The sequence below is a fragment of the Notamacropus eugenii genome, chromosome 2, assembly GCF_028372415.1.
Source record: "Notamacropus eugenii isolate mMacEug1 chromosome 2, mMacEug1.pri_v2, whole genome shotgun sequence".
Taxonomy (NCBI): Eukaryota; Metazoa; Chordata; class Mammalia; order Diprotodontia; family Macropodidae; genus Notamacropus; species Notamacropus eugenii.
Genome location: NC_092873.1, coordinates 500,744,097 through 500,770,448, shown reverse-complemented (window position 1 = coordinate 500,770,448; position 26,352 = coordinate 500,744,097). Strand labels below are relative to the sequence as shown.

The window sequence follows — 26,352 nt, the reverse complement described above, 5'->3', positions numbered from 1 at the left end:
TATCATCTGGGCCACTCCTTTGAGACAGAGCACATTACATGCCTGATGCCTGCCTCACTAAAAATAAATGCTGTGACTGACAGCAACACTCTTTTTTTAAAGAAGATGTGAGCATATAAGTGCTTCCAGAGCAATAAATGAGGAAAGTTGAGCCATGTGAAGCTGACTACTGTAACCAAGTTAATCTCACATTATTTTGTTGCATTGTAATTAAGCACAGACAAAAGCATTTCATAAATTATAGCAGGTTGCGTAAAAGCAATGCTAAACCAAGAATTCATTGGGTTTCTTTTCCTCTTCTTTTAAAAATTTCCTATTTTATAATCAAAGAGAATATTGGGGATTTCTCCTTTAATATCTTGTATATACTCAGCTACATAAATGAAAAGATAACAATAATATTAAAAACAAACTTTGACATAGTGCCTTACAGGTTACAAAATGCTTTAAGGTTATCTCATTTTTATCCTAACAAGCCTGAGGGTAGGTGCTATTATTATCCCCATTTCACAGAGGAGAAAACTGAGTCAGGCAGAGGTTAAGTGACTTGCCCAGGGCCCCGTAGCTACTAAGCATCTGAGACCAAACTTGAACTCAGGGCTTCCAGAATCAAGGCCCAGTGCTCTATTTAAGCCAAATAGCCACAAAGATAAAGGTCTCAGATTTTATATCTGAACATCTGGGGTCAGTCCTCTTTCCTTTCAGGAGCCCAGACATGAGATTTCCTGTCAAGACCACTGAAACCACAGCTGAAAGGTACTTTGCAAATGACCTGGCCCTGCCGCCTTATTTTTCAGCTGACCAACACGACTCACCAAAGGGTCCACATAGGTAAGAAGTCACCCAGCCAAGAATGTGAACCTCAGTTCTCTGACCCAAGTCTAGCGCTTTCTCTCTTACAACCCAACATTTTTCCCTTCCCCTCCCACACCCACCAATCCCCAGCCAAAAGGGAGGCCAAGGCCTAAAATCCTATCACAGTGCCATATCAGATATGCCGAGTTATCAAGCCCAGATCTATGTGGCCCAAATTCAGTCCATTTCAACTGAGAGAAGAAAGGAGAGCAGTCATTCAACAATTATTAAGTGCCGACTACTCCTACTACTACCATTAGTACTACTGTTACTACTACTGCTGCTGCTGCTACGCTCAACATTTAAGTGTTTACCATGTGCCAAGGCATCTGTGCTAAGTTTGAGGATAGAAAGAAAGGCAATAACACAGTCAATGCTCTTATGGAGATGAATCTAATGCAGGGAGACAACGTAAAAATAGCTAAGTCCAAGCTATGGAAGTAAATATGAGGGGTCATCTTGGATGGAAGGTTCTAGCCAGACTCGGGGATGGTAGAGGGATGGGAAAAAGCCTGCTCCTGCAGAAGGAGAGCGGGGAGAGACTACTGGGTGTTTCACTCTACAGTTAGAATCAAATCTTAAAATAAAAAACAACTCAGGAAACCTAGCCACTGCCCAAAAGGTCAGCTGCTGGGTCCTTTCCTCTCATAATAACGAAGAGAGTAAATAACGTGAAAGGCACTAAAAATCTGAAGGGGAAGGGGGAGGGCCATGAAGGAGGCAAAAGGCATAGAATGGGAAGGCAGTGAAAACAAACTGCTTACTTCAAAATATTACCACGACTTCATGTTTATCTTCAAATAGGTATTAATAAATATAAAATATCTCCCAATACAACTTCTTTCTAGAACACTTACGCTTTATAGAGGGAACTCTGTGATCGTAGGAAATTTACTGCCCAATCTGAATTATTGAAGGAAAATGTTCAGAAGGGAGTGTTCCAAAACCATCTCCTTGGGGATGGAGATGCAGGTGGATGTGGTTTTTTAATTTTAAATTCACAGGCAAAACTTTAGACTCTGGCATAGGAAGGCACCTAAGAGCTGATGCTCACTTCATGTCGTCAGCAGGAAAGAACAATTAGCAAACTCACCAGCGTTCTGTTTACGTCTATTCCCAAAACTCATTATTTAGGAAAGGGAAGCTGCCTTATTTATAAGCATTAGTAATTTAAAGTGCTTTCATTTTCATAAATTTTTCTTTGGACACCAGAAAGCCAGGGTTTAGATCAATACTTTCATGCTTTCCCAGTCTAATTTTTAAATCTTTCATTTTTGTTGTTTCTCAGTTAACAAGCATTTGCTTTCTTTCCCTCCCACCCACCCCCAACTGAAATGAGAAAAGAAAAGAAAAACCTAGTAATAGGTAAGGATAAAGTGGCTTTTTCAGTGCTCCATTTGCCTAATATGGGGGTTGCTGTCTCGTAGCACATGTATGGGACAATCTGCTTCCTTGACTACCAGAATCTTAAAATAGTGAGGCTGAGCTGATCATTTCCAACACCTTTTCAACAACTCCACCCTGCCTCTCACATAGGGTGGGGCATTCATGTCCATCAAAGAGGAGACAGATCCAAATCAAAGGGCTTTGGGATTGGGGTTACATTCCTCCCCCAAGCAAACACTCTTTGCAATCTCTTATGAAGATCTTCTAAGGAAAGTCCAAAAGCTGCTTTGGGCTCTGGTCCCCAGCACCCCGGCTTCTCCGGGCTTCTGTGGGGCCTAGCTGGCTGCACCACCCCTCCTGCAATCCAAGCTTCAAGACTGCCAAGACTCAAACTCCCAGTTCCCATGATGATCGCCACCAGCACCACAAACTGAGGGTGGCAGAAACAACCAGAACAGAAACATTTCTCCAGACCATTTGTTAGAGGCTGGGAGAAAGTGAGTGATGAGACAAGGGCAAGTCCCTCCCCCTTCTCCTTGGTTTCATTCACAACATCCATGCTGGGCACAGCAGCTGAGAACATAGCCAAAAAAGATGGCGGAAGAGAAAAAGACGATCAGCTCAGTCTCACCAGGATTAAAGGCACAATCGTTTTTCAGTCACGTCTGACTCTTTGTGGCCCCATTTGGGATTGTATTGGCAAAGATGAGTAAACTGAAGCAGGCAGGGTTAAGTGTTTTGCTCAGGGTCACGCAGCTAGTGAATGTCTGAGGTCAGATTTGAACTCAAGCAGCACCACCGCACCACATAGCTACCTAGTTTTAAAGATGCAGGCAAAAGTTATCTCAGTGCATGGGGACACACCGGACTCCTTATTAGGCAAACTGAGCATATTCAAAGTCTGCTTACACATATATACAGTCAAAAAAAGACATTCTCACATTGTCCATGCACACAAGCATGTCTCATCCTACATCTTGAAGTTATCACATCTCTGGCAAGAGATGGGTAGCACACCATCAGATTTCTGGAAACAAGTTTGGTCATGCATGAGTCAGAGTTCTTAAGTCTATCAAACTCAATGCCTCTAATATTAAGGCATATTGCTTTAAACTCATAATTAGTACTGATAACAGAAAAATGAAACAGAACTGTGAATTTGCTCATTATTCTTTCTTCTTTTGGCTCCAGACTTTGTCTGTGTCCTCCAGATAACTGTTTCAAGATTATAACTTGTGGAATAGTTGTTGTTCTGAATTGGTAGAGGGAGTTCCCAATCTTAGGTCCCCAGGGATGGGGAACCTTGAGCCTTGAGATTGCTTGTGGACCTCTAGGTCCTCAAGTACAGCCCTTTCAATGAATCCAAACTTCACAGAATAAATCCCCTTAATAAAAGGATTTGTTTGTAAAACTTGGACTCAGTCAGAAGGCTGCATCCGAGGACCTAGAAGACTTTAGACCATGGATTAGCCAACCTTTCCCCACAGACAGCATACTAACAAAAAGAAACCTCAGCTCTCCTTTCTCCTTGTTTTGTATCACATTAATTACCATTGCCTGTTAATTTTCCTTTGCAATGTGATTTGAGTTTCTCAGCCTTTCCTTTCCATTCTCAGTGTCATCAGGCCAGTCTGGGCCTTCAATATCCCACCTGGTCTCCTGGCCTTTACTCATTCCTGGTCCCATGGTGTACTATGTGCCACCACTGCATTAATCTTCCTGAGATATTTTCAATATATTCCTCCCTACTAAAAAGCCTATGGTAGCTCCCCATCATCTGCTGAACTAAGATCACATTCTTTATTCTTGCTGGGCCCTATGCAATCCACATGCCTCCCAGCCCACATTATCTGGACAAGTTCTTCTCCCACTGTTCCATAGTGTGAAGCCTCCTCTCAAACCATACCTCTCCACAGAGACATCAAATTAAAAAAAAAAACTACCTCTGTCCCTTTTTGCTTATGCATTTCCAAACCTGGGATATTCTCCTTCCTCTTCTTTGCATATCCAAATGCTACTTAAATCTTTATATCCAATTTTATAAAGCCTTCCTCTAAATCCAACTACTTTAGTTCAGATTGGCTTTTACCATCTTTAGAAGGATTTTATTTTTAAGCGAACACATTCATTAAGTTCCTACTGTGTATATCCACTATGCTATGGCAAGGATGGGGAACCTGCAGCCTTGAGGCCACATGTAGCCCTCTAGGTCCTCAAGTGTGGCCCTTTGAGTGAACCCAGGCTTCACAGAACAAATCACCTTCATAAAAGGATTTGTTCTATACAACTTGGACTGTCAAAAGGCCACACCCAAGGACCTAGAAGACCACATGTGGCCTTGAGGCTGTAGGTTCCCTATCCATTAGGGAGATATAAATATTTCTGCCTGCCCTCAAGGGGTTTTAAATCCAATGGGGTGGTTATATATGTGCACATATACACTTAATACCTAACAACCGGGAACTTCTCAGCCTTTCTCCTTGGAGCAATCTCCTCTCCTGAGTGACACTGATTTTTTTTTTTTGCTTTTTTTAAACTAATCATTTTCAGATGTCTGTCTCTTTCCTTTACCAATGAAAAACAGTTAAATCAAAATCAACTAGCACAGAGAGGTATGTTTCATTACCATGTCCTCTGGAAACAAGTTTCATAGCTGTATGATAGATAGTAGGAGAGCAAGGCATCAGCAGGGTCCCTTGGTCAAACTGCCATAGATCAACACCAACAATTCCTCATGTGCAATACACCTAGCAGTGTTAGGAGAGTATAAATGTGGATGTGGTTGTATTCAGGAAGAGAGGTTATTTCATACCAGCCTGATTTCACCAGCATCCTGACCCACAACTGATTCCTATTGGCCATCCAATTCAAGATGTATACCAGGTGGCTGGTGGTCTAAGGCTCCAGTCTTCAGTCTAAGTCTCCAGCTCAGGAGAAAGCTCAGGGCTGGAAATATACATGTGAACATTACCTACATGGAGAAAACTAAAACCATGGGAGCTGATGAGATCACCAAGTGAGACAGTTCAAAGGGTCTAGGTCAGAGCCTTGGGGGGAACGATCCCCAGTGCATGATACGGATAAAATACAGCAAAAAGGCTAGAGAACGGCATGGTCACACAGAACACGGTCAGAGGAAGTAGTGTCACAAGAAGTGAGAGAATATTCAGAAGGAAGTGAACAGCATCAAAAGTTGCAGAGAAGTTAAGGAGGATGAAGACTGACAAAAGACACTACTTTGGAAAGAACAGTTTCAGCTGAATGAGGGTGTTGGATGCCAAACTGCAAAGGATTAAGGAGAGGGTGAGAGGTAAGGAAGTGGAGGCTTGAGTGTGGCCAGCTTTCTCTGGGAGTTTAGATACAAATGAAAGGTGAGGTACAGGATGATCTCTAGCCAGGATGAAAGGGTCTAATGAAGCGTTTAAGATTGGAGAAGACATGAGCATGTCAGTAGCGGCAGCAGGAGTCAGGACAGAGAGAAAGATATAAAAGATAAGAGTGGGGATGAAAGTGGAGTCAATCCACTAGAGAAGACAAGGGGATGGAGTCAAGGTAGCATGTAGGGGCTGGTTTTGGAAAGAATGGAGTGAAGGATGAGATAGTGGAGGAAGATATCTGAAAGATGTGAGATGAAAATGAGGGGAGAAATGAGAGATTTCCATGAATGGCCTCAATTTTTGCCAAGTCCTTGGCTGAGGAAAGCAGGGGGAGTTGTGCCATGGGAGGCCTCAGGAAAGATGAGAAGTTTTGGATCAGTCAATGTGGGGAGCAAAATAGCAAAGAAATTGTGATCTGCCTTGGCAAGAGTTCCATGTCCAAAACAGTGTATATTTTCATATTAGCCTGGTAGACGAAGGCCCTGGGAATATATTTTAATTTTACATATATCATTAATATATACTGATTTCAGCAATATATATGACAAAATTTCTCATGAATAAGGAGGACAAAAAGAACTAGATGATAGCATAATTCGTAAATTCATATATCTTTACATATCTGTGCCTAAAGACTGGGGATTAATTTTTGACTGTTTGGAGGGAAGGCTCTAGTAGCGGGTCAAAGAGCTTTTTTTCTTTCTTTCTCTTTTTTTTAAGTAGCACCTTAAAGATATAGAAGACGTACAGCTAACACAAAGCTGGGAGAGAACAAAATTATCACCATAAAATTTGGATAGTGAAAATTATTGAAAGTCCCTTCATTAGATTAAATGCCCAGGCATAAGAGAGACCGAGATCTGGGTTGGCAACTCTTCTTGTGAAAGGTGAGAGTTTTAACAAGCCCAGTATGGGTTAATATGCCATAAGGTCCCAAAAAGTAAAATCCATTTTAGAATACAGTAATGTAAGCTGTGTGTTTGGTAGAGGAATGTGACAGTACCACTTGTACCCTGAACTAGTCACACCTAGCACACCCAGAATGTCATGCTCCATTCTCTATGCATCACATTTTAAATTGCAAAAATTTTAATTATAATACCAGATTAACTATTATGGACATATGAAGAAAGATGCTATCTGCATCCAGAGAAAGAACTGATAAACAGAAGTATATACAGAATAATTTTACATACATGAAACTATTTATGTCTAATGGTGGCAATTTCTAGGGTGGGCAGAGGGAAGGAAGAAAAAATGTATATGATAATTTTGTTTCAATTTTGAAAACAATAGCAGATCATCCACAGCAGATTTACAGCTTCATATGTAATCTTTTTTTTTTACTGCACTATGTTATGGAAAAACTTGCTTTATTCTATAAATTAAAAACAAAATTTTAAAAATTATCAAGCATTTATTTCCTCCTTCCTCGGGGAGAAGATAGGCAAAACAGATTCCTACAATGTCCAAAAATGAGCCCTTTATCTTGCACCTTGAGTCCACCACCTATCAAGAGGTAGGCAGCATTTGTCATCATCCTGCTACTGGCATCATGAACAAATAATTGTGTTGTCAGAATTTTTATGTCTTTTGATATTGTTCATTTTTTCCAATACTATTGTACAAACTGTTGTCCTTGTTCTTCTCACTTCACTTTGCATCAATCTATATAAATCTTCCCAGGTTTCTTTGAATCCATCCTTTTATTTCCATTACATTCATCTAGTATAACTAGTGCAGCCATTTCCCAACTGATGAACAACTCTTTAGTTTCCAATGCCTTGACACTACAAAAAAAAAAGCCATTATAAATATTTTGATACACCCAAGGTCTTTTCCTCTTTCTTTGATCTCCTTAGAGTATAAGTCCACTAGTAGTATTTCTGAGTCAAAAGGTTTTCAGTGCATATTCCAAATTGCTAGGCCAATCTACTGCTCCACTAAAAGTGCAACAGCATTTGCTGTTATGATTTTAAGAAGGTCATTGACAAACTGAAACTCCTACAGAAGACTGCAGATGTGAGCTCTGGATGGAATCTGAATGAAAGCAAGTCACGTAGGGGAATGGTTTGAGCATGTTTAACCTGAAGAAGAAAAGACATCAAGGCATGACAGCTGTCTTTTAAGATTTGAGAGCTCTGCTGTGGGAAAGGGACTGGACTGTTCAATCCAAGGGACAAGTTAGAAATGATGGAAAAATGGATACCATTTGATAAGTTTGAAGAGTTCCATGGAGAGCAGCCCTTCCCCCAGCTCCCAGACTTTCAGCCTAGCCCCCACAGCCACATTCCAAGGGATCAATAGCCAAGAACATGTAACTGCTTTTACAGGGTTGAAGCCCTCATCATCCAAGCAGCCATGAGGACTACTGACTCAGAAAATTCTTATTATCAAAGTCCTTGACGTCATCAAATGATTCAACATCAGAAATAGCTATGAATTTATCAATGAAAATGACTTTAAAGTTGTAGCATCACCATCTGCTTTGAGGCTGCACCCTAAGGGCAACTGGGCCTTTCTTTCAACTTGTAAATGAAACCTCTTACCAGTCTGATCTCCCAGAGGGTGACCAAGGGGGTACGCTCCTTGAGAGAGGGATTGTCTCCATTTTTTATTGGTGTTCCCAGCTGGGGGAAATGAGGGAACTGAAAGATAGTGGTGGGAATTGAGTGAACCATACCGACTTCATCTTGTGACAATTCTGGAGCTAACTCAGTTCCCTTTTATGGATCTAATCCAATTTCTGTATTGTGAGAAAACATTATTCAACTGTGAAAACTGGGGAAAAACTTTGTTGTACTGTTTGAACCAGACCTGTATGACTAGGAAGCTGAACCACCTCTACCTGCTATTTGGAGACCCTTAATCAAGGACCTAAGTTGTGTTGACCAGAAACTCAGATCCAAAGACTGATGCAAGGAGTTTTCTCACATTTGTACTTCTGGAGCAGCTCATATGTCTTATCTGAAAACTGGCCCCATATTAATCAATCAGTTATTGTTTTCATATTCCTTTGATTGTTTACAGACACTTTAGGGAGTGTACACTCCCTAATTATGGATGAATTAAGGGAATTGTACCTGTTCGCTCTCCTCTTTCCAACTTGGAAAGACCCTAATCTTTCCTCCAATTAGAGATCAGATTAGTGAATGTTGTATTTTATGTTCTTCTAATTAACTGGGTCTTATCTGATTATGTAGAAAAGTCTATCTCCCTGAGTATTTGGGGTCCAGTGCCAAAGTTGAGGAAGGCAAATGGTCTCAATTTCTTGGGCAATTGTCATGCGTTGCTTAATAAATCAATGTCTCCTCAGTCATGTCATCTTTCATCCACCACACAGCACTTAGTACAGTGCCTAGCACATAGTAAGAACTTAATCAGTGAGTTCATTTATTCATTCATGGGCAACACAAGGACTAAGAATGAAAATGGAATAGGCTACATTATTAAATAATGTACTTCTGGGCAGGATCGACTAAAACATATAGTGGATCATCATCACCTTTCTGGGACTTGGGGGAAAGGCAGGATCAGACAGCCTACAACTCCATGAGAAGACAAAAGCTAAATAGTCCATGTCATTAAGAAACCTAGATTCTACTCAGGAGTCCAATGTTTATAAATAATTAAATAAATGATTGAGGACATTGGGAAACTATACAAAGCACAATAGGAATATTTAAGATGAAAGTGGATATTGAGACCTAGACCTCTGGGAAGGTAATTCTGCCATCCCCTTTCAAGCTATCCTTAGTCCTTGAAGAAGCATGTCCTATGTCTCATTCACACCCAAATTCCCAATGTTTTCTATACTCACTGCCTCCATTTCCAAATTTTTCACTACTTCTCAACCCCTTGAAATTTGGCTTTGGACCCAACATTACCGAAACTGTCTTCTCCTGAGTGGTCTCAAATCTCTATCAAATGGCCTTTTCCCAACCCCTAGACCTATTTGACTTCTCCACAGTTTCTGACATGGTAGACCATTTCTTCTTCCAGGATATTATCTTTTCCATGTCTTTAATAAAACTGCTGTCTCCTGGTTCTCTGCATCTGACACTTCTTGGTTTTATCTTCCTGAATACATCATCCCGACATGGGTGACTCATGAAGGCTCCCTTCATCCTGGGGCCTCATCTTTGTAACCTCTTCACCACAGTCTTGCATATAACAAACAGTAGGAGTTTAATAAATGTTGGCTGCACTTAATTTAGCATTTGGCTATAAATTCATAGATGTCGAGATGGAAAAGAACTGAGGTCATCAGGTCCAGCTCTCTCCTATTACATATGAAGAAGCCTTGCCTCAGTGACCTGTCCAAGATCACCCAGATATTAGAAGAGGGACCTAAACTTAGATCCTTAGAATCCAGAGCCAGTGCTTGTTCTCCTGTGCCACACTATGTATATTCTGTTTCCCCAACCCTACCCCCAACAAAATTAGGAATGACTCAAGGGCAAAGACTAACTTGTATATTTGGGGGGTGGGGATGGGGAAGGGGTCAAATCCCATCCAGCACCTGGCACAGTCCTGAAAACAAAGGGTCATGTAACCAGAGCTGGAAAGGGGCTTAGGGTCTGCTAATAGAATGCATTCACTTAAATGAGGCTAAGAGAGGAACTGACTTCCCTTGACAAAGCCACAATTTTAAGAGAGAACCCCTTTTCATCGTGCCTTACTGAAAGCAACTAGCAGGATTATTAAATAGCACTTAACCAGGCTGTAGGGTAGATCTCTTTCTAGCCAAGTTTGGAGGGGCACAAAGGCAAAAAACAAAAAGCAAAAGATCCTTGGCATCCCCAGCACAAAGATCTCAGCATCCACAGGCAGATCTTCTGTCACTTCTACGAGACATCCATTGACTTATTCATTTTTATTGTTTCTAATATTATCATTGTTCATACGACTGACTTCCCTGACTAGATTAGAAATACAATATTTGGGAGTAATGCTTTACCTTATTTTCTATTATACCTAATTCTGAGGCCACTGGTAGCACAGTGGATAAAAGGGAAGACTTAGTTAAAATCCAGCCTCAGATGCTCGCTAGTTGTGTGACCTTGGCATGGTCATTTAACCTCTGATTGCCTCAGTTCTTCAACAAATGTAAACAGTAATATTAATAGAACTTACCTTCTCAGGGTTGTTATGAGGATAGAATGAGATAATATCCTGCCACATAGTAGGTGCTATATAAACGCTTATTTCCTTCCATTCCCCTTATTTTTTCCATCCATCACAGTGCCTCAAAATGTCGCTAGGTGCTAAATAAATATACTTTTGAATTAACTGCTAATTTCTCTAGGGTTAGGATCAAGTACATTTTTTTTCTTTCTTAAATTTGACACCAAAATTTTTAAGGAGAATCTCCAACAAAGTCATCTATGCTAGAAATGTTTCAAGACAGAAACTGGCCTGGCTGTTGGCTTTGCAATGCAGGGAATTGTCTACTGCTTTGGGTCCCCATGTTTCAGAAAAGAGAGTGTCAGATAAGGTTCCCTATGAGTCAGGACATAAGATCTACTAAGGGTAATGATAGGCTCCCTAAGTGATCCTGGAGACTTCAGAAGGGAGAACAAAGAGACACACACCAGAAGCATCACTCGAGACAACCATCGGATGCCTGGTGCACCACAAATTATACAAAATGCACAGTTCCTCAACAGCAGACTCCCATTTTCCCTAACATATGAGGAACAATGCAATGAGTGTCCTGGAGGCATTTTCCAGTTCTTTGGCTTTCAAACTCTAATATATTCACTCTCTTTATTCAAAAGCAATCCATTGACATCAAAATATAAAAGCTGCCAAGTGATGCCTTCATTTAGGAGAGAACAAGAAATGGCTTTTTTGAAAAAACTTTAGAAATCACATTCGAATGTTTTGTATGGAAATTAGAAGGCTGGTTGTCTTCCAAAATATTAATATAAACATAGGAATAAAGCTTTAAGACTTGGGAAGCACTTTACATCAAAGTGCAATTAAACATGTTGTGAAGTTGGTGCTGTTTTACCTCCATTTTATGGATGAGGAAAGTGAAGATGGCAGCAGTTATGCGAGTAGCCTTGCCCAGCATGACTCAACTAATAAGAGGCCAGATTAGAACTCAGCTCATCCTGACTCCAAACCCAGCACTCTTCACCTTGCCATTTAGGTGCCTCAAAAAAGAAAAAGAAAAATCATAGATTAAAAGGTGGTGGAAGGGAAGTCACCGACCTCTCTCCCTAATTTTATAGATGAGGAAGTCAAGACCCAGGGAGAGGAAATGACTTGTCTACCAAGGTCCCACAGATATTCAGGTCTTCAGACTCTTAATCCCCCATTCCTAACCACTCACACCACCTCAAATCTTAGTAATGATCTTGTTATAAACTGGAACAGAAATGCTCATAGTTGACAAAAATTTTTGTAATTATTTTAAAAAAGAGAAGCACCCATATTTTCTTAAAAAAAACAAAGCTATAGTTATTATGAGGCTAGAACAAGGAAAGGATATTTCAGCAACGGAAACTGACAGAACTGAATACTAAAGAGAAAAAACAACAGCTGTTAGGCCAGTAAAGTCAAACAACATTAGCAGGTCAAAAATGACAGAAATACACACAAACATCAAATTCTCAGGATGCTAAAAATCCAACTATTAAAATGAACTCTCACAAGTGAAGGGAACATGTTGCTTAGAGAACCTGGGATCATCTCTTATCCTGTAGAGTCCTTCCTCCAGGGGACAAGTACACCAGGACTTTTTCCAAAAGAAGAAAGCATGACCATGGTTCTTCCCTTGATTATACGGTGAGGGAGGAAGTCCTCTTGAACTACACTTAATACAAAGTCAGAGTTTCTAAATGGCTCTAAAGTGTTTAGTGGCTTTTTCGACTCAGTCCTGGGATGGCCATTTATTTTAATGTGTCCTAAGTGTTCCTGTTAGGTCAACAATTAAGCAGCTCTAACTTGTTATAGCACCAAGTAATTTGGCCACACTTCAAAAACAGCCTTAGGAAGATTAAATGAAAGCATGGTAAAAAAAAAAAAAAAAAAAGGCAGGTTCTGAATCGCAATAAGTAAATCCATCAGAACCTGCCCGATAAGTCAGTGGTAAAGTACGCGCCGTAAAAACACGATCAGTCAAGGATTACCGTATACCTCCATAAAAAAGAATTGAATAATCCTATGTTTAAAGGGCCAAATGAATTCCTCTCAGGAACATGAGTACCATCATTAATCAAAACATGATTCAGTAAAAGGACAGGTGGATCTGAAATTCAAAGACCTGGTTGCAAATCCTGTCTTACAATCCTTATTTACAATCTGTGTGACTTTGGCCAAGTACTTTTCTAAGCCATTTCCTTAGGGGAAAATGAGGAGATTGGACTAGATGCACACCTTCCACATCTAAAGCTATGACCTTTATGGGACAATTTGAGGAACGAAGGGCAGAATCTAGATCACAGAACCTAAAAGGTTCTACAACAACAGGTACCTAAACAAGACCCCCCCCACCAACCCTGACACTAGTCAGTCACCAAGCCTTTTTTGGTGAAAGGGCAGCACCAGGGCCAAGGCAGCCCACTTCACTTGTTAGTAATGTTAGTAAGAATGTTAGTAAGTTTTTCTTCCACAAGAACAAAAATATGGAGGAGCATGTGCATGTCTCCCAAGACAAGCACCCACTACAGTGAGTCACAGGAAACAAGCAGAAGAAATGCAGTCCAGGGCCAAGAAAGATTGCCATAACTCTCTAGGCTTCCATTTGCTTATATGCTCACAAAGACAGTACTCTTGACCCCATAGCTTGCAACACAACCTAGCCTGGCTTCCTGGATCAACAAAGTCTGTTCTTTCAAAGTGGCTGATTACCACTCCCCCAGTTCCAGGATCTGGGAAACTCCAGGTGGAGTTTCCCAGACCAGGCAGCTACACTTGATGTGATACTGTACATGTGGCTTCCTGTTCATGCACAGGTATGTAACCAAAGCCTGATACTTCTCTACCGTGCTTCCAAACTCACCCCACCTCCCTTTCAGTGGGGTTACTTTGGATTGAGCCATGCCAAAGCCAGTCTATATTAATGCTTTCAGCATGCCATTCGGCAGTCTCTGTGTAGCCCTGTGGACAAAAGGAAAATCAGGTGTTGGATGACAGGACAATTAAGTGGCTTAATTGCTGGTTGGACAACCACACCCAGAGACTCAATACCTACCCTCTCTCAAATCTCTTAGGGCACCACAGGGGATGTACTTGGCCCCCTCTGATTTAACTGGATGACTGTTCCCTTCATATCAATTTCATTGGGACAAATCTGCAATTTTAAAACAAGCATCGTAGCAGAACTAAATGTACAGGCCTCACCATGCTACCCCCCTGCTCAAATAAGCTTCAACCATTCCCCATTGTCTCTGGGTTAAAAAGAAACTCCTTAATCTAGTGTTTAAGGCTCTAAAGATGTTGCTGTTGGAATGGATAGATATAACCCAGCCTGGCGTTAAGAGGACTGGAGTTCAAATCTGGCTTCAGACACTTACTAGCCCTGTGACCCTGGGCAAATCACTTCACCCACTTTGCCTCACTTTCCTTATTTGTAAAATGAGCTAGAGAAGGAAACAGCAAACCACTCTAGTATCCTTGCCAAGAAAACCCCAAATGGGGGTCACGATGAGTCAGACACGACTGAAAAGTCACTGAACAGGCACCTGGGTAATTTTGAAGTAAATGACACGCTCAAAGTTCATTAGAATAGGTCCATTCCCCTCCCTCATTGTAATATTCATGCTCTCATTAATTTTTAACCAATTTTTAACCTGCCACCCTCAGGAACACCCTCCAAGGGCATACGAGCCTGCCTCCATGACTATCTTTGGCATTCTAGAGTGCCACTGACCTTTCTCATTAAAATGCTAGCATTATTATAAAATGACTAATTACCCAGAAATTATGTCTCGAACTTTTGAAATATAACAATCTCATAGTCAATTTTTCTTTGCTGCACTAGAGATACAAAACATCACGAAGAAACTGAAAAGAATGGAATAGAAAGGACAAGAAAGGGAAACAATTATAAATATTTGCTAAGAAAGAATTATCTCAGAGCTCCTATATAAAGACAGATCAGTAAGACTTTCATTTCAAATGGTCACACAGTGAGATAAATGGTTCTTTAAATTTTAAATCAATTTAACAAAGTCTTAAGTTACATTATTTCTAACTTAAAACCATGAGCTTTTGTCACTTTAAGCAACGCTGAAATGCTAGAGACTAATATAGTAATCCAAGGTGCTCTTTTGTTTCCAAGGGGACACTCGATGCTGGTGGCATCAAATTCCTAGAAGAAACATGTAGGATTTGACCTAACTAAACCCCATACCACCTAGGTAGGCATTTTCCTCACACAGACACAAGATCTCTGCCATCAGTTACTTTTTATAAACCCCAAACAGAAAATAAGTCAGTGACCTGGTTCCATCTGACATCTCAAAAAATTATGTTGGTCATAAAAAAACAGACAGTGGCATATTTTTTCCCATTTCACATTAGTTAATAAGAGAATGATTCACATGATCATGTTGGGGAGAATTTTTCGACCAGTTCATGCATCCAACATTTTATGACTCTTGCTAGGTACACATTCCCTGTCTGATGTGCTGGGGTGAGGGTGGGGGAAGAAGAGACCCTAAGTTTAGATAAGAAATAGGGAGTTTGCAGACTGGGTGGGCATAAGACTCAAACACAGATAGTTATACAATATTAAATAAGTTTATATGAAATTCATAAAACCAATACTATGAAAGGGTTAAGGATAAAGGTTGCTGCTGACAGAAGCAATCTGAAAAGGCTCACAGAAGAGGTGACACTGGAGTAGAGAATTCAAAAGATGGTGAAGAAAATCAATACATTAAGTTGGTTGAGAGTAGGGTAAGAATACCATAGCTATGGGCAACAATGGGAACAAAGGCATGGAGGCCAGAATGTTTAAGGCATGCTAGGAAGGTGGGTGGCTGTCATACAGAATGCCCAGAGAGGAATCACATGACATAAGACTGAAAAGGTAAGATGGCCCCAGGAATGGGAAGGCAAGGCATTTGGACTTTCCTCAGTAGGCATCTGGGAGCCACTGACTACTGATGAATAAAAACCATGTCCATTCACAAGGATGGTTATTTTGGCAGTAGGATGAAAGGCAGAGGCAGAAGTAAAGAATGAAGGACAGAGAGCTGGCCCTGGAGTCAGGAAGACGGGTTCATATCTTGCTTCTGACACATACTGACTGACACACACTAGGCAAATCACTTTACCAGTGTTTTAGGCAACTACCTGAGATTATAAATTGCAGAGAAGGTGATAACCAGCCTTAACAGAAGGAATTTCCTCACCTACAAGTTCCTTAGAAATGAAATCACAGGACCAGTCCCTATCCCATGAAGGACAGACTGGAGGCAGGAAGAGAGTGAAGACTGGAAATTATGGTGCTCTAATAAATATTCTCTGGTGATTTTAAATTTGAAGACTGGAAGTTCAAAGGACAAAGATATGTGCTGAATGATTTGGAGAGGGAAACATCCATGTTGTTTCTAAAGGTGAAGGCCACTCCTCCATTTAGGACCACCATTTATCTCCAGTTCTTTTATATTGAGGAAAGTGAGGAAAAATCTTAGCTTGGACAGGGCAAACCTGTTACTTAACAGAATGCACTGCCCAAGTGTGTCAATCATTTCTGTGTTGACTTTTCTGAAGTTCCTTAAATCTTATATTTAAGGCAACAATCATTACTCAGAATCACAGAATCTTAGCTGAAAGGACTCTAAGAGACATCTTGTCCATCAGTCGCTCAACAAATATTTATAATGTGCCAAGTGCTTGAGATACAAAGAAAGGCATATAGTGCCCACTCTCAAGCTCACAACTGAATTGGAGAGAAGACATGCAAACACGTATGTACAAACAAGATACAGCCTAAATGAGGGAGAGTCTCAGTGTGAAGGCACTGAGATTAAGGAGGAATGGGAGACTTCTTGCAGAAGGTGGGACTTTAGCTAGACTTAAAGGAAGCCAGGAAGCAAAGGTGAGGACACATGCTGTACTGATGGACTATCAAAAGATCAAGAGGAAGGCACACAAAATGAACACCCTATGGCAGGCTTAGAAGTGGAAATGGGCAAGAGCAATACAGCGTGAGAAGGCTTGTGACTGGCATCTTCTAAGGGAAGGACCACATGGATGAAATCATGGATCTATTGACTATAAACCACTGAGGGAGAGAGGGAGGGAGAATGGAAGGAAGAGTAGGAGGGGAGAAAGTTTAACAAGGAAGAGAAGGAGGGAGGGAAAATGGAGGGAAGAAAAAATGAAAGGAAGGATGAAGGGAGGAAAAGGGAAGATGGGTAGGAAAGAAGAAAGGAGGGAGGAAAAAGGATAACATTTTTTGCTTACTTCAGCAGTTTGTGAGCTCTTGGTTCATTAAAGGTTCAAAATATTTCTTGATCAGTGTCCAATAAGTCAGTCAGCCAGCCAGTATTTATTAAATCTCTACTATGTAGCAGGCACCGTGTTAAACACTGAAAATACAAAGGAAGATAAAAGAATATGAAGAAATCTAGCTCCTTGCATGTTAAAAACAGTACCCCTAATCAACGCACTCACCATCCCCCCAAACAAAAATCACCCTCCAAACATACGAAGCCTGCCACAGGTAAAGTCTAGCATGAACAGAGTTAAACTGCTTATGCCCAGGGAAGAAGCCCACATTGTCAGTACTCTCTGTTCTAAGCCTCCCATCGCGAAGCTCAGGCTGCTTCATTCATTCAACAAGAAGAAAAAGTTGCCCAGGGCAGAAAAAAGCACTGAGATGCTAAGGAGATGCCTAAGTGGTTTATTAAGCAAAGGGCGGAACAGGCCAGATGACTCCAAAGAGATTTCTGTGGTAAGACAATGCCCAAACAGTCCCAATGCAGCCTCCCCCAGCAAGAGCAAAGGTGTTATACACTGAATTACAGATCTAAGAGTTTGGTGGGACCTGAGAACCTCTCTTTCATGCTCTCACTCTGGAAGAGGCATGCAACCTACCCTACCTCACATTAATTTCCGTATTTTTTTTTTTTACTTGAATTGCTTTTGATCAGGGGTTTCTATCTCAGGGTATGTATATCAAAGGGGAGGACTAGAAGCTTGTCAAGAATTACGCTGAACACCTGAGAAATAACTACATGATCTAATTGAAATTAAACTATTTTCTCATGTGTGTACGCGTAGCAAATTTTGGAATTTATATCATTTTGTACTGAATAATGGGAAAGAGAAGGAAGGTTGTACTGAGAGCCAAGAAGTAAGGGAACTCAAAAAGTTTGGGAACCCCTGCTTTAGTGAGTAAACCTTTTTGTCAGCAAGGTCTGGGTCCCAGTACCACCTGTAATACATACTTGAGATATGATCTCTCATTGACCTAGTGCCTCAGAGCTACAATCTCCTTCAGTTTGCTAGCTGGTGCATGTCAACTCTGAAACAGGAAGCTGCAGAAGAGTGAATGATTTGTATCACCATGAAGGGAGTTTCTATACTGGGGTTCCCTGAGATCATTGTTTGAGATCCCCACTACCCAACCTACCACACCCACATACAACTCCAAAAAATGGAATACCTTCTCTATCTAAAAATCATTTGTGTAACTGATTTAAAACTTTATGTGATCCCATAAACCTCAAAAGATACGTTTAAGTTTTGTAAATTCAAAACTTACTCCCCACCAAGAAAGTATATCCAGAAAACAAAAAGAAGTGAATGAAATATTATAGAAAAGGGGCATGCTCATAAAATCTTACTAAAAGTTCACTCACATTCACAGGGTTCTTGAAGCACTATGCTTCTGATGAATAAGGAAAACCTATTAATAAGATTGCTATTTTGAGTGTAAAACTGCCTAAATTTCTGCTAGAAAAGTAACCTGTGGGTATTTAATCTCCACCTAGCCCTTTGGCAAGATGGTGCCTTTCTCTGTAATTTTCCCCAATCCCCTGGAAATACTTCATCAGATTCCAAAATGAGCAGAAATCATGGCTCTAATCAAAACTTATTAGCAATTTACCAGGCCTGTAAAAATTCTGAGCCAGGCCCATTCTCAGTAATGTTGATCTGGTTCACTAAAAGAACACAGATGTCTGAGTGGTAAAGCTGGTAAATGGTCTTCATTTGCTTGCAACTGGACAAAACATGAGCAACAGAATGATAGAGAATGGGGAGAGGGAGAGAGAAGGGGACTCAGTCCAAGATTCCCCAGCATCACTGCCCCCACAGGACCAGGTGGCTGAGCACTTGGGTTCCTTCAACGGCTAAAGGAGGAAAAGTCTGGAATGGGGTATCCAGCAATCCTCTAGTCACTTCTGTGCATCCTGAGAGGAAGGAGGAACACTGCAGGGAGGGGTGAGGTGGGACTGCCAGGGGTTTCCCACTATCCCAATTATGCCTGTGCCCTGAAGCTGCTGTATCCAGCTACACTGGTCTAGTGATACCACCAAATAAAGAACAAGTCATGCCTGAAAAACCTGATCTCTTTTTAGAATTGTAAAACATGTTGGGAACATATATTCCATCTGCTTTGTTCTCTATTTCTATGGTGCCTATCACCATAGTAACAAGGCACAAAGATGGAACAACAGGCTACAAATACCCCAAAAAGGCACAAGGGAAAAAGTGAGCCAAAAACCATGTCTAACCTAGCAGTAAAAGGACTGAATCCAGTCGATTCAATCTGTAGGAGTTTTAGGAGAACTAGAGGGAAGTTTGGACGAAAATTCAATTCAATTAAAATATCTAAGTACAAGAAACTACGTCTGGCACTGGAGATTCAAAGACAAAAACAAAGTCATCTCTGCCCCCAGGGATCCAATGTCCTACTAGGGCCATATGTGTGTGTATAAGTATATATTATATGCTTATACATATACATGTGCATATAGATATACATATACAGACTACATGTATGTATACAGATTCATGCAAACATATACACATATATACATGTGTGCACATATGCAAATGCTGTCTATATATCTACATACACATATACATATACACACAAGTATATATAAAGATAATTGAAGAAAGAGAGGATGGTAGTAGGAGGGTAAAGCAGCAGTAAAAACTTGAAAAGGAAGTGGCCCTGAGATGAGCCTGGGAAAAAGTTAGGGATTTCAGGGGGCAGAGGTGAAAGAGAAGCATATTTTGGGCATCTGGGGGGAAAGCCTGGAGGCAGGAGATAAAATATTAAATTCAATTAACAACTGAGACATAGTGCAAGAGAAGTGATAGGATTAAGGTGCAGAATGCATCATATATGGTTTTATACATAACTAATGAAGGACTTTTGCTTTTCTTGATGCATGTGTTGCAAGGAGTGTGTTTTTCATTTTTTTTTCCAATGGGGTAGAGTAGGAAAGAGAGAAAATCGATTTCTATCACTTAACTTTTAAAAATCGAAAGGTGGGGATACTGCAGGTATGGAATGTTGCTTGCACTTACAGATGAAGTCTGTTAGTATTGCTACCCAGGGGAAAGGGATGTTAGTTTCAAGATGATGAGTTTGTGAGGATTATGACATTCAGGAGGGGAGTCAGGTGGGAGAAGGCAACAAAAATGACCAACTATGTATGACTCCAGAGTCCCAAAAGGAAACATGAGGAAATATGCTACCCACCCACCTCTGATGGGCTCAAGGTACAGAGTAAGTCACATTTTTGGACACGGCCAATGTGAGGATCTGTTTTGTCTGACTACGCTTACTCATAAAGGTTTTCTTTTTTGCTTTTTCCAGTGGGAAGGAAAAGTAGGAGGAAAAAGGGAGATATCTATAAGGCCACTAAAAAAGGAAAGGAAAAAAAAAAGAAAATGGGGTCAATTGAAGCATTTTTTAAATGCACAAAAGGGAACATAAGGCCAGAGAAACCACAGCCAAGCAGGGCAGCTTTGATAATTATGGGCTCAATTTATTATGCACTTAAAAGCAACTTTGAACAGAGATTTGCAATTTCATGCATAACCAACCCTCTCTTCTGTTCTAATATGTGTGTATATATATATGTTCTATATATATATATACACACACACACATATACACACATACATACAATGTATGGAAATGTGAATTTTACTTGGTGTTAATTTCAGAATAAAAAATAAAATTAAAAATAATTTAGTTCGGAAAGAAAAAGGAAAACAAGGTAGAGATCGTTTAGGAAGCCCCTGAAATAAACCAGGCAAGAGGTGATAAGTGTCCGAAGCAACTGAAAAGAGAGAACAGATGTGGGAGGTGTTTTGAAATATAACTGACAAAACCTGGCAATTAATTGGACGTTAAAAGTAAGGGATAAAGAAGGTTTAGATGACACTAAGGTCACTAACTAAGGTTAACCTGAGGAAGTTGAATGATGGTTAAGCCATGAACAGAAACAGTCAAGTTTAAAAGAAAGTTGGATTTAAGGTATAGGCTAAGAGCTGGGTTTTATTTTGTACCCCAAGTGCTGAATTCACTTTATTGTTTTGTTTTGTGAAGTAATCAGAGTTAAGTGACTTGCTCAGGGTCATACAGTAATAAAGTGTCCAGTGTCTGAGGCTGGATTTGAACTCACATTCTCCTGACTCCATGGCCAGTGCTCTCTCCACTATGACGCCTAGTGGCCCCTCACTTTACTGTTGATTCTTTCTTTGGCCATCTTAATGATGTAACAGTCAGTTGTCAGGGCAGCAACATTTGTGAAAGGACATCAATATACATAAAACCAACATGGACATCTGAATCTTCTTTGCTTTCCTTTTAAAATGGCAATAAACAGAACTCAAATTTTCAAGGTTACATGGATAACTCTGGCCCTTTCGTCATATCTACATTGGTTCTGATTTGAATCAACTGGTACAAGAGGCAAGGAGTGGGGTCACTCAGCTGGAGGCAGGCACTAACGTGTTTTCTCAAGAAAGGCCAGCTTCCATTTGGATTCTTCAAAATGCCAATCGTGCGATTAAGCTGTACCCATTTTTGGGAAACACGCCTCACAGTGTAAAAAAGAGATGAGTGCAGCTTGGGATTCTTTACTTTCGAAGGGCTAAATACTGAAGACATCTGTAAAGGAAGTGTGCTTGGGAAGATAAGCAGTTACAATGAATGCTTTCTTGAAGTTAACAAATTTATCTTCCAAGTATTATTTTTGGATAAAAAATGTGCATATTCTGCCCAAAAGGAAATCGGCTGCTGCTGCTGAGGGTGGGGGGGCGGGTTCTCTTGTTTCATTTTCGGATGAAAGTCACTGAAATTCAGGAACTCATTCCCCACCTCAAGTCTCTTTTAAGGCCCTCAGATGCCTCTACAGCTGCAGAGTAAGCATCCTGCCCGCAAAGCCATCAGTTATTTACTCTCTATTCTCTTCAAAACAGATTAACTGTGGGGCTGACTCTATGGAAGAAAATGACAACTCTCTCATCCCCTCTCAAGATCTGCCTAATTATGCCATTTCTTCTCCACTTTTTTTCCTCTGCCCACACTTAGTTCTTTCTTTGGTCATTTTTTTTTCCTGAAAACATCAAATATTTGGGAACCAAATGATGGCTGACCTTACTGATTCCTGTAATGTCTGATTCAGTAACTAGGAAAAAGAACAGATGAGCTACATACAAATTATTGATGAAGTTTTATATTCTGAACAGAATAAAATGAACCCACAAAAAGATGGTCAAAAGCTTTATACCAGGCTTTCCCAAACTTCTTTGGTCAAGGAACACTTCCGGACTTGAATTACAGAACTCAGAAATGCTGATCTGAGAAGGCTGGGAGCATGGAATACCTAAGATAAGAGGAGGGTCTGGAAAATTTTAGTCCAGAATAAAGGAAAATAAGTCAATTTTCAAATTTAAAAATGACCACATTCTATTCTGTACACATGTACACATCATTTCAGACTTCATATTAAGATGCAGAAAAGAAAATATTGCCAATGGTGAAATTCTCCCACAGACCCTTCGTTCATGACACACTGAACCTTAGGGCTCCAAAGAACACGCTTTGGGAAATGTGGCTCTAGGATAATTCAATTGTTTTGTTTTTTAAACCTCCCATGTCTGCCAAGACAGTATGGAACGACTCCCAGGTCACTGACCTTGGCAGCTCTAACTTAAAGCAATTTACACTTTGGCACTTATAAAGAGGGGGAAAGTGTTAGTGTGTATGCATGGGGAAGGGCAAGGAATGAGGAAGATTTTATAAGTTAGAGACAGGTGTTTTTACTCCGGAACTTAAGAGGCAAGATCTCCTAACAGAATTTCTTAGCCTTTTTTTGTGTCACGGACCCCTTTAGCAGTCTCATGAAACCTATGGGCTCCTTAGAATGATATTTTTAAATGAATAAAATACATAGGCTTACATAGAGGACCCCACTGTATTTTGAAATAATTATCAAAATATTCTTAAAAACAAATTGACAGATTCCAGGTAAAAAAAGTCCTGTTCTAAAAGGAAAGGGGGCAAGAAATAGCTCAGGTGGTTTAAAAAAAGCCTGGAAGGTTTGTGATAGCTTAACTACTGTGGTATGTACAATAAAGAACCAAAAAGTGAGGGGAAAAAGGGATGCTATTCAGCAGTGAAGGCTCGGCTGAGATTAGATTATAAAAAGGCAATGTAGTATGATGTGGGAATGGAATACAGAAGGACTTCCTGGTTCTGCCTCTGCCTTTAGGTGACCTGAAACAGATCACTTCAGCCCTTGGGCTGCAGTGTCTTCAGTTTTCAATGAGAGGGGGGGATTAGCATCTGTTAGCAAATTCAGGCCAGAGAAGTGAAGATCTTTTGAACATCTTCCGTATGTTTTAGTTCTCAGATCAACAAAGTGAGACCAATGTAGCTCTTTGACATGATATATGCCATTATTCCAGTTAAAAACTTTGGTTCTTGCCTGGCTTCTGAAATTTATGCAGCTGTGAGCATGGGCAAATCACTTCACTTCAATGTTTCCTCACCTGTAAAATGAGAGGACTGAACTACCTGGTCTCTTGGGTCATGTGGAACTCTAGACTTATCACCTCACCATCCCTAGATGCACTGAAGCTATGATCTTTCCTCTCCTGCCCCAAGTCTATCCCTGTTCAATCCCATCCAATGCACTGCTTCCCAAGCACCCTTCTGAATAAAGTATAAGAAATGGCGAGCAAAGAAATAATGAACTTGGTATTCAAGGCTCCTTTCCTTCATAACTTGACTACAACCAACCTTTCTAGATTTCTCATCTAATAAGTCTATTTCACACCTTCTATTTCACACTCCAAATTGGATTACTACTATACCTCCTCCTTCCTCATCTTTCTCTTTTCCCACTTCCCTTTTACTCACAGGTGTTCTTTTAAATGACTACAATGAACTACTTTTCCTGTCTTTCTCCTTATCTGTGGGATAGAGTACTAGTCTTGGAGGAAGGGAGCCTCGAGTTCAAATACCAGCCCCAGCTGGCTGTGTGACTTTGGCTAAGTCACTTAAAACTAGTCATTTTAAGTTTCCTTATCTATAAAATGGGGATAATAATAGACTCACCATCTCCTAAGGTTATTGTGAGAATCAATCAGGTGACATTTAATATTAATTTTAATTAATTAAATAATTTAATAATATTTAAAAATAAATTAATTTAATATTTAATATTAAAGTAGCTCAACTATGCTAATGACACTACCCTAGTGTCTGGCTTTAGGGGGGCAGGAGAAATGAAACACAGTAGGGGGAAAGAAAATTTATTTTTTTCTGGGGTAACCTTCATTTACATAATTAAACTTAAGCAGGATTTTTCAAATTGAAATGTGTCTTCTGCTTGTTAAGACTTTCCTTATTTTTCATTCTTCCATTTTCTCATCTGCTAGTGCCTTTCTCCTCAGGGTCCCACTGCTGACATACTGCCTGTCCTAAGCTGTGTGAAAGTGTGTGGTTAAAGCACATGCTCTGGCTCTCAGCTTCACCTTTATGGTATAGATAGCAGTGCCTGTCCCACCTAGCATTCTGAAATGGCTATGAATATGCATTGGTAAAATGCTATACAAGTGTAAGGCATTATAATAATCTGTTTGGCGAATTCTGGTAAGAGGACCTTTTTTTTCCCTTTAAACTAGGTAAGCTGTCAGTGAAGGCGTCACTAGACAGAAGGTACATTTCAATCTCAGTGTCCCATCTGTAAAATGAGCTGAGGCACTAGGATGATCCTTCTGGTCCATTCCAAGAATGAATACTCTATAATCAGCTTCTTGACCCTGATGTCTGCCTGCTGGTAATCATTGGATTAAAGGATTTTGTGTTGGAAGCACTGAGGAATCAGTTCAAATGCCCTCATTTACAGATGAGAAAACTGAGGCCTAAGTCTGATGCTCTGCTGATAACTTACCTAGTGCCCTTCTGTACAAGTATTTTCTCTGCCTAAACACACAAGTATAACACTTAGCAATTCTACTGAACTTTTTTTACATCAAAGCACATTACAGTTATCCTTTCCTTTCTCCATCAGTTTCAGTATGTCACAGGTCAGCATAAGAAATTAAATGGGAATTGGGGGGGGGAGTTTTGTAGAAGCTGTAAACGATACATGAAAGCCAGTAGTTGATAAAGAAAAAATGTAGAAATTCAGAAATGCATAAAAATAAGTATTTTGTATTGTATTATACAATGTTGTATATAGATGGCACTGTATAATACCAACATATCTTATCTTTTAATACCATAAACATATACAAATTTTACAATAAGATATTGTAAACATCCCATAAAAGAAAAAAAAAATTCAAACTCCTCTGGTATGAAGAGAAGGTCAAAAACTTAAGAAGCTTTTCCAGCATGAGGGGGCAACACATCCTTACCCCTGTGAACTATTTTATTTTCTTAATAGCCCCATGAGAAAGTAAGACAAATATTATTGAGCCACATTATTCAAAGAAATATTGATGCAAATAATGGGACTTACCTAGTTATATGTGAGGGTGCAAAGGCTCACACAGGCTTAGACAGCTTAGGGCAGCTTAAAAGCCCTGGGAGCCTTGGAAGGACACTGGGTAGGAAATGTCCTCATCAAGGCAGGCTGATGAGTGGCAAAGATAAAGAAAAGTTTGTTTAAGGCTAACCCTGTAGCAGAATTAGAATCATAGATCTGCAGCTCAAAGGGGCCGTGGAGGCCAAGTCTAACCTTTTTTTAAGGTCCTCAAGTTCCCATTTTACAGATAAGGAAACTAGAGATTAAGTGACTTGCCCAGTCATACAAATAGCTGATGTTCAATAAAGCACCATTTGAACCCAGGTCTTCCAACCTGAAGTCCAGTTTCCTAAGCACTACACCTTGCTGCCTGTGACGCCATCTCAGAAAAAAAGGAGTCCTAGAACAAGGAGATCTTGGCTCAAGTCTCTGCTTTGCCACTAACTACTTATGTGGCCTTGGGTAAGTCATTTTACCTTCAGAGGACTTAAGTTCTTTATCCACAAAATGAAGAAAGTGATTGGTCTAGATCAGAGGTTTCAAACAAGGCTACATGTGGCCCACAGACTTCCCAGTGTGGCCAGAACCAGATAAAACCAAATTGGGAAACATTTAATTAAATAAAGACAAAATGTTACATTATGCAACTTAGTCAATATGGGGTCTACAAGGATCCCTTCACCATAAATGAGTACTCCCCATTTCTAGTTTGAGTTTCATACTGCTGGTCTAGATGACATATAAAATTGCATCTATCTCAA

The 26,352-nt window shown here is 40.2% G+C and overlaps 1 protein-coding gene across 11 annotated transcripts in view; it reads right to left on the bottom strand.

Annotated features, from left to right (window-relative positions):
- LRRC8B (leucine rich repeat containing 8 VRAC subunit B) overlaps positions 1-26,352 on the bottom strand; it is a 110,377-nt gene that overhangs the window by 70,219 nt on the left and 13,806 nt on the right. For 6 of the 11 annotated variants that reach the window (XR_011975748.1, XR_011975749.1, XM_072649027.1 and 3 more), the window contains exon 2: positions 17,046-17,170. The exons of 4 other annotated variants lie outside the window; for them this stretch is intronic. The gene's annotated coding sequence lies outside the window, so the exon portion shown is untranslated. Of the gene's footprint in view, positions 1-11,634; positions 11,780-17,045; positions 17,171-26,352 lie in introns of all 11 variants that reach the window. One more of the 11 variants, XM_072649029.1, reaches the window with a different exon arrangement.